This window comes from Silene latifolia, unplaced genomic scaffold, assembly GCF_048544455.1.
Source record: "Silene latifolia isolate original U9 population unplaced genomic scaffold, ASM4854445v1 scaffold_317, whole genome shotgun sequence".
Taxonomy (NCBI): Eukaryota; Viridiplantae; Streptophyta; class Magnoliopsida; order Caryophyllales; family Caryophyllaceae; genus Silene; species Silene latifolia.
In genome coordinates this window covers 86,927-102,932 of record NW_027413252.1, presented here as the reverse complement: position 1 = coordinate 102,932, position 16,006 = coordinate 86,927, and the positions used below count along the sequence as shown (strand labels likewise).

General features: G+C 40.7%; 1 non-coding gene across 1 annotated transcript; it reads left to right on the top strand.

Moving 5' to 3' along the window:
* The first annotated feature begins 7,260 nt into the window (after positions 1-7,260).
* LOC141639267 (small nucleolar RNA R71) lies at positions 7,261-7,367 on the top strand. The gene has a single exon (XR_012542448.1). It is a non-coding gene; the product is annotated as a small nucleolar RNA R71 (small nucleolar RNA).
* The last annotated feature ends 8,639 nt before the right edge of the window (positions 7,368-16,006 follow it).

Sequence of the window (16,006 nt, the reverse complement as noted above, 5' to 3'; positions counted from 1 at the left end):
TCACAAAATACGACCTCCCCAAACCAGCCAAAAACGGGGAGGTCACCAGCATCTAATCTCCACCCTCGTAGGAGGGGTCACTGTCCCCGTCGGACCCCGACTCACTCTCCTCCTCCTCAGCAGCAGGTGTAACTCTCCTAGAAACGGAGGGAGTGGCTCTCCTGGAAGTGGAGGGACCAAAGAGTGGTGGTGGTAGGAGGGGGTCTCCTAGCGGATGAGGGTAGCCACCCTCGGGGGAACAAAGTAAGAAGGGTGAGCCCAGTCACCCTTAGGAAGCATCCCCCCCTAGCTAGCTCGTCGTAGACCGGGAACAGGGCGATGGCCGTGTCCAATCTGTGCTCGTTGAAGCTCCTGCACAAATCACCCAAGACACGTGACATTGCCCTCTGGTCCATGACCGGAGGGACAACTAAAGGAGTAGGTGGTCGAAAAATAGCCGCACCGGCAGTAGGGGTGGTAGTGGAGGTAGGGGTGCTGTGAAGAGGAGGCACGAGCCCTCCTCGAAGTGCCGAGCGAGGCGTGGCCGCCACCAAAGGAAGCCTTGTAACTAGGCAAAGGCGGCCTAGCATCCCCTCAACAGTGGTGAGGGGCGGGACAGAGGGTAGCCGGTGACGAGGATGCGGTCACGAGATGAAAGAATCAATCTTCCACCGCATCTCTCTATCGACCCAATAGACACCTGCGCGTAACGGAGGTCCATGAAGCGCAGTCGGGGTCAATGGGGTCCTCCTGTCGAGGGAAAAGTAAAACAAGGCGGTTGGCGATTCGTGTCACCAAACCGCCACAGGCAATGGTGGTCAAGTTGCCCTCACTTACGATCCGAAAGTGAGCGGCGGTCAAGTAGGCAATGTTATAGATGCGGGCTCTCCGACGCTCAACGTTCAGATAACCCGCCAAAATTGAAAGCTCAATATTATTCACATTATTAGACTCTTTACGGCCAAAAATGGTATTACCCATTAGCCGTAGAAAATAACGAAGAAGGGGCAAGTGGACGGAAGTGCCCGTCCTCCTCGACCCGTAAGTGTCACCAATACAAGACCACATGGCCCGGTGAGTGTCGGAGGGGGTCCGAGGTTCTACCCTCGGAGTGAAGACCCGTAAAACCCGCAAAATCGGCAAGTGTCGAGAATAATTAACATTAAAAAGTCGAAAGGAAATGCAGGGTTTGGTCTCATCAGCCTCAAAGGCTTCGGAATCAAAAGCGTAAGAGGAAAAGAATTCAAGGGTCATAACATAATATGTGAACTCGGACATGTCCACCGGACCTATCATACCCGTCCCATTTAGCAGGGGACACGACCGACTCATAACACCTAGTTTCTCCAAAGTTTCTTTATGGAGAAACCGGTAATCGTGACCTTTACTGAGATGAAACAAAGAAAGAGAATTTAGCTCGTTGAATAGGTTTTTCAAAGATAACTGCGGATAGTCGGGTAGACTATCCGTAGTAGATTCTATCATCGAGGCGGTCCGCGTGGCCGCTTAGCAGCCGTTGGCTCGATTGCCCTTCCTGCATTGGCTCCTTCCCTTTTGTCATTCTTGTTCCTGCAAAAGGATCAAATTAGCACAATCAACCAACTTAAATTCCAATTTCTAGAGACCCGAATCAAAATCAGATGATCCGCGCAAATTAGGGTTCAAAATTTTTGGGGAAAACAGAAATAACCATCTTCTAATTGCTAATTAGAGTCAAAAATCAAAGGGGAAAGCCTAGAATAAGCAATTAAAGTACATAAAAGACCAAGAATCACACCCTAAAATCGTTTTCCCCAAATCGATTTTTGTCATCTCAAGGGCACATTACTCGAAAATTTCACATGGAACTTCAAAAAACTCGAATAAATAGCATAAAGATAGGATTAGACACATACCTTGATGATTTCTTTGAAGATTAAAACGAGAAAGGCAGAGAACGAGATGGATTTGCAGTTGAAAACGCGAAGAAGGGAGAGGAAATAGGGTTTGGTCTTTTTGTGATTTTGGGAAAATGAAAGAATAAGAGAATAAGGATGAAAACTTCCCTTATTAGCTGCCTCTGAACCCGCGGACTGGTCGATCGACTATGTGACCCGGTCGATCGACCATTTCCCTATACACACGGTGGCCTCTGTTCTCCTCGCTTGATCGATCGATCGAACATCCTAGTCGATCGATTGTTTGAGTGGCGATTGGAATTAAATTCGTCAAAATTCATTTTGCCATCAAAACTTCCCCCGTCTTTCTCTCGCAAAAATCCAAGAAACCACTTACGCACTTTGCATAAAATAAATTCCTGCAAAAATTATCAAAGGCGTACAATTTTCCCAAACCAAGAAATTGTAAATGCATGAAAATAAAGGAAATAAAACAAGAAAAAAATAAAAAGCAAATTGAAAGAAAGAACAAAACGGAAATCCTAAATTACAAAATAACTACAACCTGGGTTGCCTCCCAGTTAGCGCTGGTTTAAGAGGTCCCGCACGACCTTGTTACCTCACTTCTCATCATCCGACAAATGGATCGAAGTACAAAACCTCGACCTTCCCAACATATGCATCTGATCCATGGTAGTGCTTCACATATTGGCCATTTACCTTGAACCTTTCTCCAGTGAGGTCTCCAATTCAACGGATCCGAACTTTGTGACAAATTTGTGACCGTATAGGGACCGGTCCACCTGGATTTCAGCTTACTACCGAAACAAACGGATACGAGCGTTAAAAAGAAGTACCTTATCGCCAATATGGAACTCGCGCTTTATGATTCTCTTATCGTGCCATTGCTTTGATTTCTCCTTGTAGATCCTTGCATTGTCATAGGCCAAAGACCTAAATTCCTCTAGCTCATTCAAATTTGTGTCATGCGTTTCTCACGAGAGAGGTTAGGATCCAAATTCAAATCACAAATAGCCCACCAAGACTTACGCTCTAACTCAACAGGTAAATGACATGTTTTACCATAAATCAATCGGTGGTGACATCCCGATTGGTGTTTTGAACGCAGCGATTCTATAAGCCCATAAGACATCGCCTAACTTTAGACTCCGGTCTTTTCCGTGATTTAGAAACAACTTTAGCTAAGACTTCTTTCAATTCTCTGTTAGAAACCTCAACCCGACCACTAGTTTGGGGATGATACCCCAAACCTCTACGATGTTGGACACCGAATTTAGTCAATAAAGCACTAAGTTGTTTCTCTTTAAAATGCATTCCCCCATCGCTAATGACAACCCGAGGGACACCAAAACGGGGGAAAATAATCTTTTTAAACAATTTAATCACGGCTTTTGCATCGCAATGGGGAGTAGCAATAGCTTCCACCCACTTGGATACATAATCTACAAACTACGAGGATATATTTATTACCTTGATCGCTCGGAAAAGGTCCTTGATAATCGATGCCCCAGACATCGAAAATCTCGACCTCAAGAATGCCTACCCGTGGCATCTCATGTCTCTTGGAAATATTCCCCGATCTTTGACAAGCATCGCATTCAAGAACAAAATCGCAACAATCTGCATGCAAAGTTGGCCAATAGAAACCAGATTGGAGTACCTTAGCTACGGTCCCGGGACGGACCGTGGTGACCACCATAAGCGGAAGAGTGGCAAGCCTCTAGGATATCCTTCACCTCCCACTGAGGTACGCATCTCCGGATGAGACCGTCTGCGCATTCCTTGAAAACATAAGGATCATCCCAAAAGTATTGTCTAGCATCATAGGAAAACGCTTCTTCGCACGCCATGAAAGCTCGGGTGGTATCCTACCCGTCACAAAAGAAAGTTAGCAAAATCAAGAAAACCACGGAGGTGGATAAGAACCTGAAGTAGTAATAGCTAACAAACTCTCATCAGGAAAAGAATCATTAATAGGCAAAGAATCCTCCCTTTCTGTCAGCTGCAGACGAGATAAGTGGTCAGCTACCACGTTCTCTGCTCCTTTCTTATCTCTGATCTCCAAATCAAACTCCTGCAAAAGGAGTATCCACCTCAAAAGCCTTGGCTTTGCATCTTTCTTAATAAAGAGAGTCTTCAACGCTGCATGGTCAGTGTAAACAATAACCTTAGAACCTAATAAATAAGACCGAAATTTGTCTAAGGCAAAAACAACAACTAGAAACTCTTTCTCGGTGGTAAAATAGTTGACTTGAGTCTCATCCAGAGTTCGGCTCGCATAGTATATGGCATTCAAAGCTTTATTCTTTCGCTGTCCCGTAATCGCACCGATAGCATAATCGCTGGCATCACACATGATCTCAAATGGGAGGTCCCAATCAGGCGGTGAATGATTGGCGCAAAAATTAGGGCCTCCTTTAACCTATTTAAAAGCGACATGGCACTCATCAAGAAATTCAAAGACAAAGATCCTTAAGAAGCAATTGTGTAAGTGGTTTAGCAATTTTTGAAAAATCCTTAATGAAACGCCGGTAGAAACCAAATGACCTAGGAAACTCCTCACTCCTTTAACATTCACGGGAGGAGGTAATTGCTCAATCACCTGCACTTTTGCCTTGTCAACATGTATACCTTTATCGAAATCGATGCCCTAACACAACTCCCTCATTGACCATAAACCGACACTTTTCCCGCTTTAAAACAAGATTAACATCTATACAACGCTGCATGACTTTATCAAGGTTAGCTAAACAACGATCAAAGTCACTGCCATAAACTGAGAAATCATCCATGAATACTTCCATAATATTCTCTATATAATCAGAAAAAATCCCCATCATGCACCTCTGAAAGGTAGCAGGGGCATTACACAATCCGAAAGGCATTCTACGATAAGCAAAAACACCCCGTGGACAGGTAAAAGTAGTCTTACTCGATCGTCCGATGAATAGGGATCCAAAGAACCCGAATATCCGTCTAGAAAACAGAAAAATTTGTTAGAAGCAAGTCTTTCAGTCATTTGGTCAACAAAAGGGAGGGGGAAATGGTCTTTCTTGGTGGCGGCATTTAACTGTCTATAATCAATGCACATCCGCCACCCTGTCACTACTCGAGTTGGTATTAATTCATTTTTATCATTTTTAACCACGGTAGTCCCTCCTTTCTTCGGGACCACCTGAACTGGGCTAACCCACTTGGAGTTGCCAACTGTATAAATAATACCTGCATCAAGTAGTTTCATCACCTCAGCCATGACAACCTCCTCGCATCTTCGGGTTCAACTTGCGTTGACCCCGTCTCGTAAGGCTTGTGACCCTCTTCCACTCTATCCTATGCATACAAACATCGGGGCTGATGCCCTTAATGTCATCCAAAGAGTAACCCAAAGCCTTCCTGTTTTTCTTAAGTACACACATCAAAGCAGACAGCTGGTCATCGTTAAGCTTAGAGCTAACAATAGCTGGGTATTGCTCCGTATCATCTAGAAAAACATACTTAAGATTAGGGGGAAGTGGCTTACGCTCTGGCACCTTTACCTCTACAGCATAGACAGAATCGGCTTCAATGGTGTAGCAAGTGTTCACTAAGTTATCGTTGGCCAGGCTCAAAAGCATCTCATCTTCTTCTTCATTGAGCTCGTAGCTCTCCATTGAGGCAACCAAAGCATCCGGCTCCTCAAAGATTCTCCACTCAGATACCCGCACACTCATCCGAATGAGTTAGATCGCCTAAGGGATCCTTGGCTAAGGATTCCCTCCAATTACAAGTAACAATCCTGTCAACAACATCAATAGAATAACACGTATCCTCATCGAAGGTTCGGTTGCCTTGTGAGCAAGACCAACTCAATGGTGTCATCCCCTACCTCTAAGGTGATGGTTCCGCGTTTGACATCTATCACACCCAAATTGTATGTAAGAACGGTCTGCCTAAAATAATAGGTATCCGACTATCCTCTCGCAATGTCCAAAACAACGAAATCTACAGAATAAAAACTTACCCACTCGAACGGGTACATCCTCTAGAACACCTATAGGTCTCTGAGTCGATCTATTTGCCATTTGAACGGTAATATCGGTCACCTTAAGTCTACCAATGTTTAACCTTTCGCAAACAGAATACGGCATGACACTAACGCTGGCCCCTAAGTCACAAAGGGCCTTTCCAATTACGTGGTTACCTATAGTGCAAGGAATTGAAAAACTACCCGGGTCCTTTAATTTAGGTGGCACATTAACTTGTGAAAGAACATTACATTCCTCCACAAACGCAACATTACCATCATCACGAAAATTTCTCTTACGATTCAAAATATCTTTCATAAATTTAGCGTAAGAGGGTACCTGGTAATTAAATCGTGAAAGGAATCTGTTACCTCGAGATTCTGGACCATCTCCAGAAACTTACCAAACTTACGCTCCAGCTTGGTAGCCTTCAAACGCTCCGGATACGGGACTGCAACACTGGCCGTAGGATCAGTAACCTTCGGCTTCCGTAGGTTTAAAACCCCCGTCAAACCATCAATGAGTGATGAATCTTGCAAACTAGTTGACGGATTTGCATCCTGCTCTGGAGATCCAGTCGATCGACTGGTATGGGTAGTCGATCGACCAAGTAAGCTGGGCGTGAACAGTTCCTGTCCCGAATTATCGCTATCAGTATCTCGGTCGATCGATCGAGGATGTTGGTCGATCGACCGGATGTGCTAGGTATGAATAGTTTCTGACCAGAAACTATTTTGTCTGACAATTCAGTCGATCGACTGGGAATGTCGGTCGATCGACCGGAATCACTGGCATTCAGACTCGTTTTTGCATCAGAATTCAAACGAGCTTCTTCATCATTTCCCGAGTCTTCCTTTTGCTTGTCGGGACTTTCATAAGAAAGGCCACTTCTGAGATTGATGGCATTGATCGTCTCAACCGGCCCTTCACATTTAATTGAAGAATTAGCGGCTTGCTTAGCCTCCATATTCTCCAATTGTTTCACAAAATTCTGTGAGGACTCAATCCCGGCTGCTTCCATATTCGCCACTTGAACCAGAAGGAGTTGGACCATTTCTCTTAACTTTTCGATCTCATCCGAGTTTTGAATAGGAACTTCGACTTTCCCCTTGGAAGCTTCAGAAGTCTCGAGCTTCTCGAGACGGGTAGAAATGGAAGTTATTAGTGTCACAACAGCAGTCATGTCTTCACTTTGCTTTCGTGACTTACCACGTGAACTTCCAAACTCAGCTTTATGGACTCCCATCTCCTCAATGGTGTTCCAACCTTTACTTTGACCGGTATTATTTTGAAACCTGCCATTAGCAGCTGCATCCAAAATGACTTTGTAATCATCATATAAAGCATTGTAAAATAGATTGCAAAGATACCATTGCTGGAAGCCATGATGAGGGACAGCTCGGACCAAACTTTTGAAACGTCCCCATGCTTCACAAAAATCTTCGTCGGCTCTTTGCTGAAAACTCGTGATTTTACTTTTCAAGCCATCAGTCTTCGAAAGCGGGAAGTACTTCTTGTAGAAGGCTAGTGCTAAAGATGTCCAATCAGTGACTCCAGCTGCTACTCTATCGAGGTAGCGATACCAATCTCGCGCCGAATCCTTCAAGGAGTATAAGAACATGAACCCCTTTACTTCATCTTGAGTTACCCCATCCGGTATAGGTATTGAACAAAGAATAGTCCGTGAAAATTTCCATATGTTTCAAGGGTCTTCATCTCGTAGACCATGAATCGATTCCGTTCCACTAAATCAATATAAGAGGAACGAAACTCGAATTTACCGGTAGAAGGGGTAGGTAATTGTTGCCCCTTTGGAAGGTGGTGCTCCTTTGGCTGAAAATTATCATATATCGTAGCCATAATTTCCACAAAGGAGAGTACTCAAGTCTTCCTCTCAAAAACCTGTCTTCTAACCGTGCAAAAGCAAAACTAGAAGCAAAGGTAAGCAACGGCCTCAAGGAACAAAAGTTCCTTGAGACAAGGAAAATAAACTAAAATAAAGCAAACAGAATTACACCGTCTCCCAAGAACGGCGCCAAAATTTGATACCGTCGTTTAGTACCAAAATTAAATTTATAATTCCAAACTAAAACTATAGCTAGTGATAGTAAGGGTCGAACCACGAGAGAGACAAGGTTGATTTTGTTTGCTAATTTTCGCTATAAAAGTAACAATTAATTGGGGGTTTTGAAATTGGTTGGCTAAAAGGCTAATTGCAAAAATGAATATTCTACCCAAGATAAAGAGAGGATCGGGAATTTCGGTTCACCACGGCAAGTAACAGGTCAGTCAAGCAGCAGAGATCTCATAACACGGTCTCAGGGAAAATAAGCTAATCTTGCGATCAAAGCTCAAATAACCTCACGGTCTATAAATTCCCTAGAATTTATCAAAGTTTTCACTCAAGAGAAATTCTAAATCTAGCGATAAATCAATTTACCAATCTTTCGACCTAGCAAAGAAGTCCATCAAAAGATACAAGACCAATACGGAAGAACTCATGCTACACAACTATCCTAATTTAATACCATGGTTCACCTCATTCCCAATCAAAGAATTACCTACTCATAATCATGACTACACTAATTGCGAAATTAATAAATAAGAACAAATTCAACATGATGGAATCTAACTAAAACAAAGGAGAGAAATTCAATACTCAAATTAATTGATGAAACAAGAATTAAATTGACAAGCAAAAATAAGAAAAAGAAGAATTGCATAAAAGGCTTACTAATTGAATATCAAGAACAAAGTATTCGAATCAAAGGTTTCCGTCTCAAGCTAGATCTGAAAAACTCAGGTTTTTCCAGAATGAATAACATAACCTAAAAGTTGCTGCGTTCAACTGATAAAAGATACCGAAAGTTAATTACAAGTTGGGCTTTTAAAAGTCTAACACGGAAAATTAAACATCGCTCGAAATCGTCGATCGATCGTCCGCACGGTCGATCGATCAACATGCGAACAAGAGCTTCGTCTAAGCTCCAGTGGTCGATCGACTGGAAGTCTTAGTCGATCGACTGAAAGTGCTGTGCAGTGGCTCCTTGATGCTTCCACACAACTCTTCACTCCTTGCACGCATCCCAAGGTGAGTGAATGAGCTCTCCTTCCTTTTGGCTTCCCGAACTCGCTCCGGAGGACAACTTGGCTTGATTTAGCCTACTTCCACGCATTCCTACAATAAATCATAGAAAATGCAAAGTAAACCGTTTCGGGAGAAATAGTAGCCTTAAGCTACCAATTATGCATGGAAATACGTGCCAAAACCACAGATAAAGTGTATAGAATATGCACGTATCATTGGTCATGCTGAACTTCTCAAGAATCTTATCCAAATAAGACTCCTGACTAAGTGATAACGTCCGTCGTGATCTATCTCGGTAGATACGGATTCCCAAAATGCGCTGTGCCTCACCCAGATCTTTCATCTGGAAATGGTTCTTCAACCATTCTTTAACCGAAGATAGGAGGGGAATGTCATTCCCAATCAAGAGTATGTCATCGACATACAATATCAAGAAAAAAAATCTTGCTCCCACTCGACTTGATATATAAGCATGGTTCCTCGACCGATCGAGTGAAACCATACTCTTTTATCACCTGGTCGAAACGATGATTCCAACTCCGAGAAGCTTGCTTAAGTCCATAAATGGAACGCTTAAGCTTACATACTTTCTTAGGATGTTCAGGATCTATGAAACCTTCGGGTTGCACCATGTACAACTCTTCCTCCAAATAACCGTTTAAGAAGGCGGTTTTCACATCCATTTGCCAAATTTCATAATCATGAAATGCGGCAATCGCCAAGATTATCTGAATGGAACGTAGCATGACTACAGGTGCAAAAATCTCATCATAATGCAATCCGTGCACTTGAGTGAAACCTTTTGCCACAAGTCGTGCCTTATAGGTATATGGTTGCGCGTCTACATAACGCTTTATTTTGTAAAGCCATTTGCACTGTAGAGGTTTTACCTTATTAGGTAAATCAACTAGATCTCATACGTCATTCTCATACATGGAGTCCATCTCGGATTGCATGGTTTCGAGCCATAGCTTTGAGTCGGAACAGGTCATAGCACCTTTATAGGTAACGGGTTCATTACTCTCTAGGAGTAAAACGTCATTCTCCTCGACCATACCAATGTATCTGTCCGGAGGATGAGAGACTCTACCCGACCTCCTAGGTTCCTCAGGAATATGAACCGTGTCATCAGTTGGAGGAACAACTTCCTCCATCCGTTCCTCGGTTGTTGGTTCTGGAATCTCCGACAGCTCGAAGGTTCTATTACTCGTCTTGTTCTCGAGAAATTCTTTCTTTAAGAACGTCGCATTAGCCGCAACAAAAACTCGATGTTCGGTAGGCGAATAGAAGTAATGACCAAATGTTCCTTTTGGATAACCTATAAAGTATGTCTTGACCGATCGCGGGCCGAGCTTATCCTCGTGTCTCCACTTGACATAAGCCTCGCAGCCCCAAACCCGAATAAAGGACAAGTTAGGGACCGTTCCCTTCCACATTTCATATGGAGTATTGTCAACAGCTTTAGACGGACTTCGGTTAAGTATAAGAGCAGCTGACAAAAGAGCAAAACCCCATAATGAATCGTGCACTACTTGTGTGACTCATCATGGATCGAAACATATGAAGTAAGGTTCGATTTCTCCGTTCGGACACACCATTTAATTGAGGTGTTCCGGTGGAGTTAATCGCAAAACGATTCCACGCTCTTTCGGTGTTGATCAAACTCATTTGAAAGATATTCGCCACCCCGATCCGAACGGAGTGCTTTAACCTTTCTACCTAGTTGGTTCTGTACCTCGTTCTCGGTATTCCTTGAATTTCTCAAAGGACTCACTTTTATGCTTCATTAAGTAGACATATCCGTATCTACTTAAATCGTCCGTGAAAGTGATAAAATATCTATAGCCATCTCTAGCGGTAATTGACATAGGTCCACATACGTCCGTATGTATGAGTCCTAATAGGTCACTAGCGCGCATTCCAACACCTTTGAAGGAAATTCGAGTCATCTTGCCAATGAGACATGATTCACACGTGCCATATGTAGAAAAATCGAATGCGGGAATAGTCCCATTATCGACGAGTTTCTTTACGCGTTTCTCATTTATGTGTCCCATTCGACAATGCCATAGATAGGTTTGATCTTTGTCACCAACCTTTAATTTCTTATTATTCATGTGTAATACTTCCTGGTTTGGTCTAAGATGTAAATTCCATTCATGGAAACTGCTCTGCCATAAATCATTTCATTGAAAGAGAAAATACAGCTATTATCCTTTATTGAAAATGCAAAACCGTCTTTAGCAAGTACGGAAACAGAAATAATGTTCTTAGACAATCTGGGTACATAGTAACAGTTATTTAAAAATAACTCAAAACCACTAGGGAGTTGGATTACATATGTTCCCTTCGAGACAAAGAAAGAACTCGTGCTCCATTCCCGACTCGCAGGTCCACATCACCTTTTTTGAGAGGTATGATGTTCTTTAGGCCCTGCAAATGATTACACAGATGAGAACCACAACCAGTATCAAGTACCCAAGTTCCGAAACTTGCATGGTTAATCTCAATCATATGAATATAAGATAACATACCAACAGGAGCGACGCGGCCTGCTTTGATGTCCTCACGGTAGACGGGACAATTCCTCCTCCAATGTCCAGTCTTGTGACAATGGTGGCACTCTATGTCACCGCCCTTGCTCTTTGCCTTGCTCTGTGAGCCACTAGTCTTATCAGGCGCACTCTTACCGTTTCTTGGCTTTTTAAACTTTGGCTTACCTACAGCTAGGTCGCCATGAGCCTTGCCCTTACCTTTACCCTTGTTTGAAATCATGAGAACATCCTGCTTCATGCTCCCACTCAATTTCATATCCTTCTCGGTCTGTACGAGAAGGGGGTGTAGCTCATGAGGACTCTTTTTCAAGTCATTCATGTAGTAGTTCGCCCTAAAAAGGGCAAAACCATCATGAAGAGAATGAAGCATACGGTCAATGACAATGCTCTCACTGATTTTACAATTCAGTGCCTCCTGCTTCTCGACATTCTCAATCATGTGAAGAATGTGTGGGCTAACCGGTTGGCCCTTCTGAAGTTTCGCATCAAAGAAGCGACAGGTATGCTCGTATGTAACGATTCTCGGTGCTTTTGAGAACTCGTTAGTGAGCGTGGTGAAAATCTTGTTTGCACCTTGGGCAATGAAGCGTCTCTGCAAATTGGTTTCCATTGCAAAGATGAGTACGTTCTTTATCGCACCCGCTTCCATAACGAAGTCACTATAAGCGAGTGACTCGTTGACTCCTGCATTGGGGCCTGGGTTGACCGGTATTGGCTCAGTTAAGTACTTGAGCTTACCGTCAGCAATGGCAGCATTCCGTAGTGCCGCCTCCCAGTCCGCAAAGTTGGACCCGTCATTTTTCAGACGTGTGAACTGATTCATCTGGTCCATAAAAATTTTAAGCCAGGACGCGCGATCAAGTGTGGCACTAGGCATTGGGATTGCGTTATTTCCAGCCATTTAGTTGTAACAGTATTATCAAAATAAACGTGTTCTACACTGCGAGAAGAAGAATAAAATTAATAAGCATGTGCATCGTTTATATTTTTAAGTCTAATGAACTATTGTCATAACGCGAAGACTCAAAACATTTATACAATTGACCTCCCTCAAGAATTATATAAATGATCCCAAGACTCAATTCTCTGTAAATTGATAAGCTAATCTTTTAGCTAATTCTACCGTTAGAATTCTTGGTCGATAAATTTCTGTAAATTCTATCTTTAGTCCATCATAATCACGAGAAACTCTTCGGACTATGATGTTGAGGTAAACTAAGTCAACACAACTACTTACCCAACGTAGAAGGGGTCATATTATGCCTACCGACGAAGAAGGGATTCATAGTTGTTTGCCCTTATAAAGACTAGTCTCAATTTCCGTTTTAGAGGAAGATCCCATCAACTTTATTTTAATTCATTTTAAGTGAACTAATATCTAGCATGCGAGAATGAATAAACTAAGGTGATGGCTTAAAAGTTTGTGACATCTGTATGTCCATGAAAACTAACATACAACCTATATGAGTCAATTTTCATGCATTTTAGTAGTAGGTGGTTTGGTTTTAGGCGGAATATGATGCATAAACTATCATGTGAATGAAAAGCAATAAGAATGAAAACGTAAAAACAATAAAAGTCCTAGTGTGGCCTATCCTATCAAAATGAACAATAAATACAAGTTTGGAATCCATCCTTGGACCCGAGAAGCTTGTCTTGATGTTCCATCTTGATCCATGTAGCGGGAGTGAGCTCCAATCTCCATCTTTAGTCTTTTTTTTTAAAAAATACAATAAATAAAATTTACATAATAAACCTATTTATTACATTCTAATTTCAAAACCCAAAAACTAAAGAAAAAGGAGATTCGAGATCTCATAATTACATAAAAAATCATGTTTCCTTCATTACGAAAACATAATTTGACTAAGGCCACACTAAGTATTACAAATTACAACTGATTGCAAAAATACGTAAATTAAATTCATTCAATCGATTCATTCAACAAAATTAAAATAAAATGCATCAACTAAAATAAATTAAACATACATGACACAATTCCTTAATTATGTTGATTAATTTATCCAAACCACCTATTTAAATTATCAAATTAAGTGACAATTCCTCCATTAATCACATTAATTTCAAACTTAATTCATATTAAACTTGTAATATGAATTTAATCCATCAAAATTTTAAACTGCTTTAAAATAATATGGTATCTTTAAATTGTGAACCGTTTCACAATAACTAATTGGCCAAAACAAACAAGTTTTTTTTTTTATTATTTTTTTTATTTTCAGTCACGGCAAAATAAAAAAAAAACAATTTTTTTTTAATTCCCAGCTGCTCACGGCTGAAATAAAAAAATAAAATAAAATAAAAGCCCAAAATTTTTCCCAATTCGGCAATTTGGCAAAAAACGAAAGAAAAAAAAACTTTTCTAATTATTTTTTTTTTCTTTTCCGACATTTCAGAAAAAAAACAAAAAAAAAAAAACAGAATTTTTTTTTTCTTTTGAGCTCACGGCAAACCTTAAAAAAAAATAAGCCGTCATTTTTTTCTTTTGCGGCAAAAAGCCCTAATACAAAAATTCGATGAAGAAAATGTTTACAGTTGCTATTAGAACATGATTTATCAAATGAATTAATGAACATGATTAATCGTATATGCTAAAACTATATAGCAAAAACAAGTTCTTGTATCATCGACATGACGATTCTATTTGCATTTTAACTTAATCTTCATTAAATCAAAATCTACCAATTCTTCATATGATAATTTTAACTGATTAAAACAATGATATGAAAAATGAAATTGGAAATAAATCATCAAGCAAAAGAAAAAAAAAACGAAAAAAACAGGCCGAAAAAAAAAATTACCTCTCGGCAAAAAAAATTTTAGCCGAAATACTTTTTTTTTTTTTCGAAATTCCTCATATTTTTTACATACAATTTTATGAAAATCATCAAAATTAAAATTCGTGGCCTTGACTCTGATACCACTTGTGGGATTTATCTGTATGAATCCCTTTATATTCAAGGATTATAACGAATTTTATGAAGATGATCACTAGTCATAAAATAAAATTACATAAACAAAAGTAAAGGATTAAGAAGTAACCTTCGGTCCTAGCAAATATGGCCTATGAACAATATCGCAATGATATTCTCCTATCAGTTGCACCCAAGATGATATGAGTTATGCCCTTCGATTGTGCTAGAATCGATCCAAATTTTCTGTAAAAATTTAGGTTATTTTTGTGTTTTTTTGATGAGAGAAGAGATTAGGTTAAAAGAGAATTAGGGTTAGAAAATGATCTCCCTTTCTCCTCTTATGGAAACCGAAAATGGGAGTGAATAAGGGAGATATTATCTTCCCTAATTCGGCCCATATCACCGAAATAAGGAGTATATTTCCTTATTTTCGGTTATTCCAAAAATGTATAAAATGTGTTAAATTGTCATCTAGTGAGGATCGAACCCATGACCTCTTGGTTTGTGTACCCTCACTATTACCACTATGACACATTCATCTTATTGATATTAAATATAACCGATTACATTTAATTATGAATTAACAGATTAATTCGTCCAAGCTAACATTACATACATTTAACTAAATATAACTTATTATATTCAATTTACGAATTGACAGTTAATTCGTCTCAACTAATATTATTTAATCTTCATTAAATAATTGTCTCATCAACACATTGACTAACTGTTTAGTCATATTAGGCATCAATGTGATTATATTTCTATAACCACATCTCTCAAACACATCCTATAGGTGTGACCTTTAGGGACCAGTTGATCACCGCCATATGTATGATAATAACGTCAAACTTTCTAGCAAGCCAACCGTTATTAGGTAATCGTTAATCAACTGATTAAAATACGAAGTATACCCTTGTGAACCTGTAAGAGATTTACAAATGTTATCACACTAATTTGTGGAGGACACAAGCTCCAACAATGGCCTCCTATAGCACTAGGTTTTTGAGTTGTGGTGCTATCGCCACGCGTTTAGTTGAGAAGATAACTTATTTTGAGGCCCCCTCGGAGTACATTCCCTTAGCCACCCCGGTCCCTACCATGGACAGAGATTACTTCCTCGACCTGAAGTGGTTGAGAACTTTGGAGGATGGTAGTTTAGCATGGAGGGTGTGGGGAATGAAATGGATGAAGATACCAGATCTTGAGCACCTCCCACCGACAGAGCCTTTACCTGCGGAAGTGGTAGCTGCCGATTCTAATGAGGAGGAGACTGAGGCACGTCCTGCGTGTAATACTACGGTTTTATGAGTCTCTGGGTACTCTATTGATGTGACCATAATTGGCGCATATTTAGCCCCCGAATTACCATTGTTTCCATGCTTTTTAGTGCCTATTTGGGTCATTTCTTATCTTTAGTTCTTTGTTTTGCATATTCTTTGAGATTTTGATCCCTTGGTAGGAAAGGAGTAAGAATCTTGCATTTTCATGGCAAAACGAGGCTAAATTGATTGTATTCAATGACCAAGCATCAAGAAGAGACAAG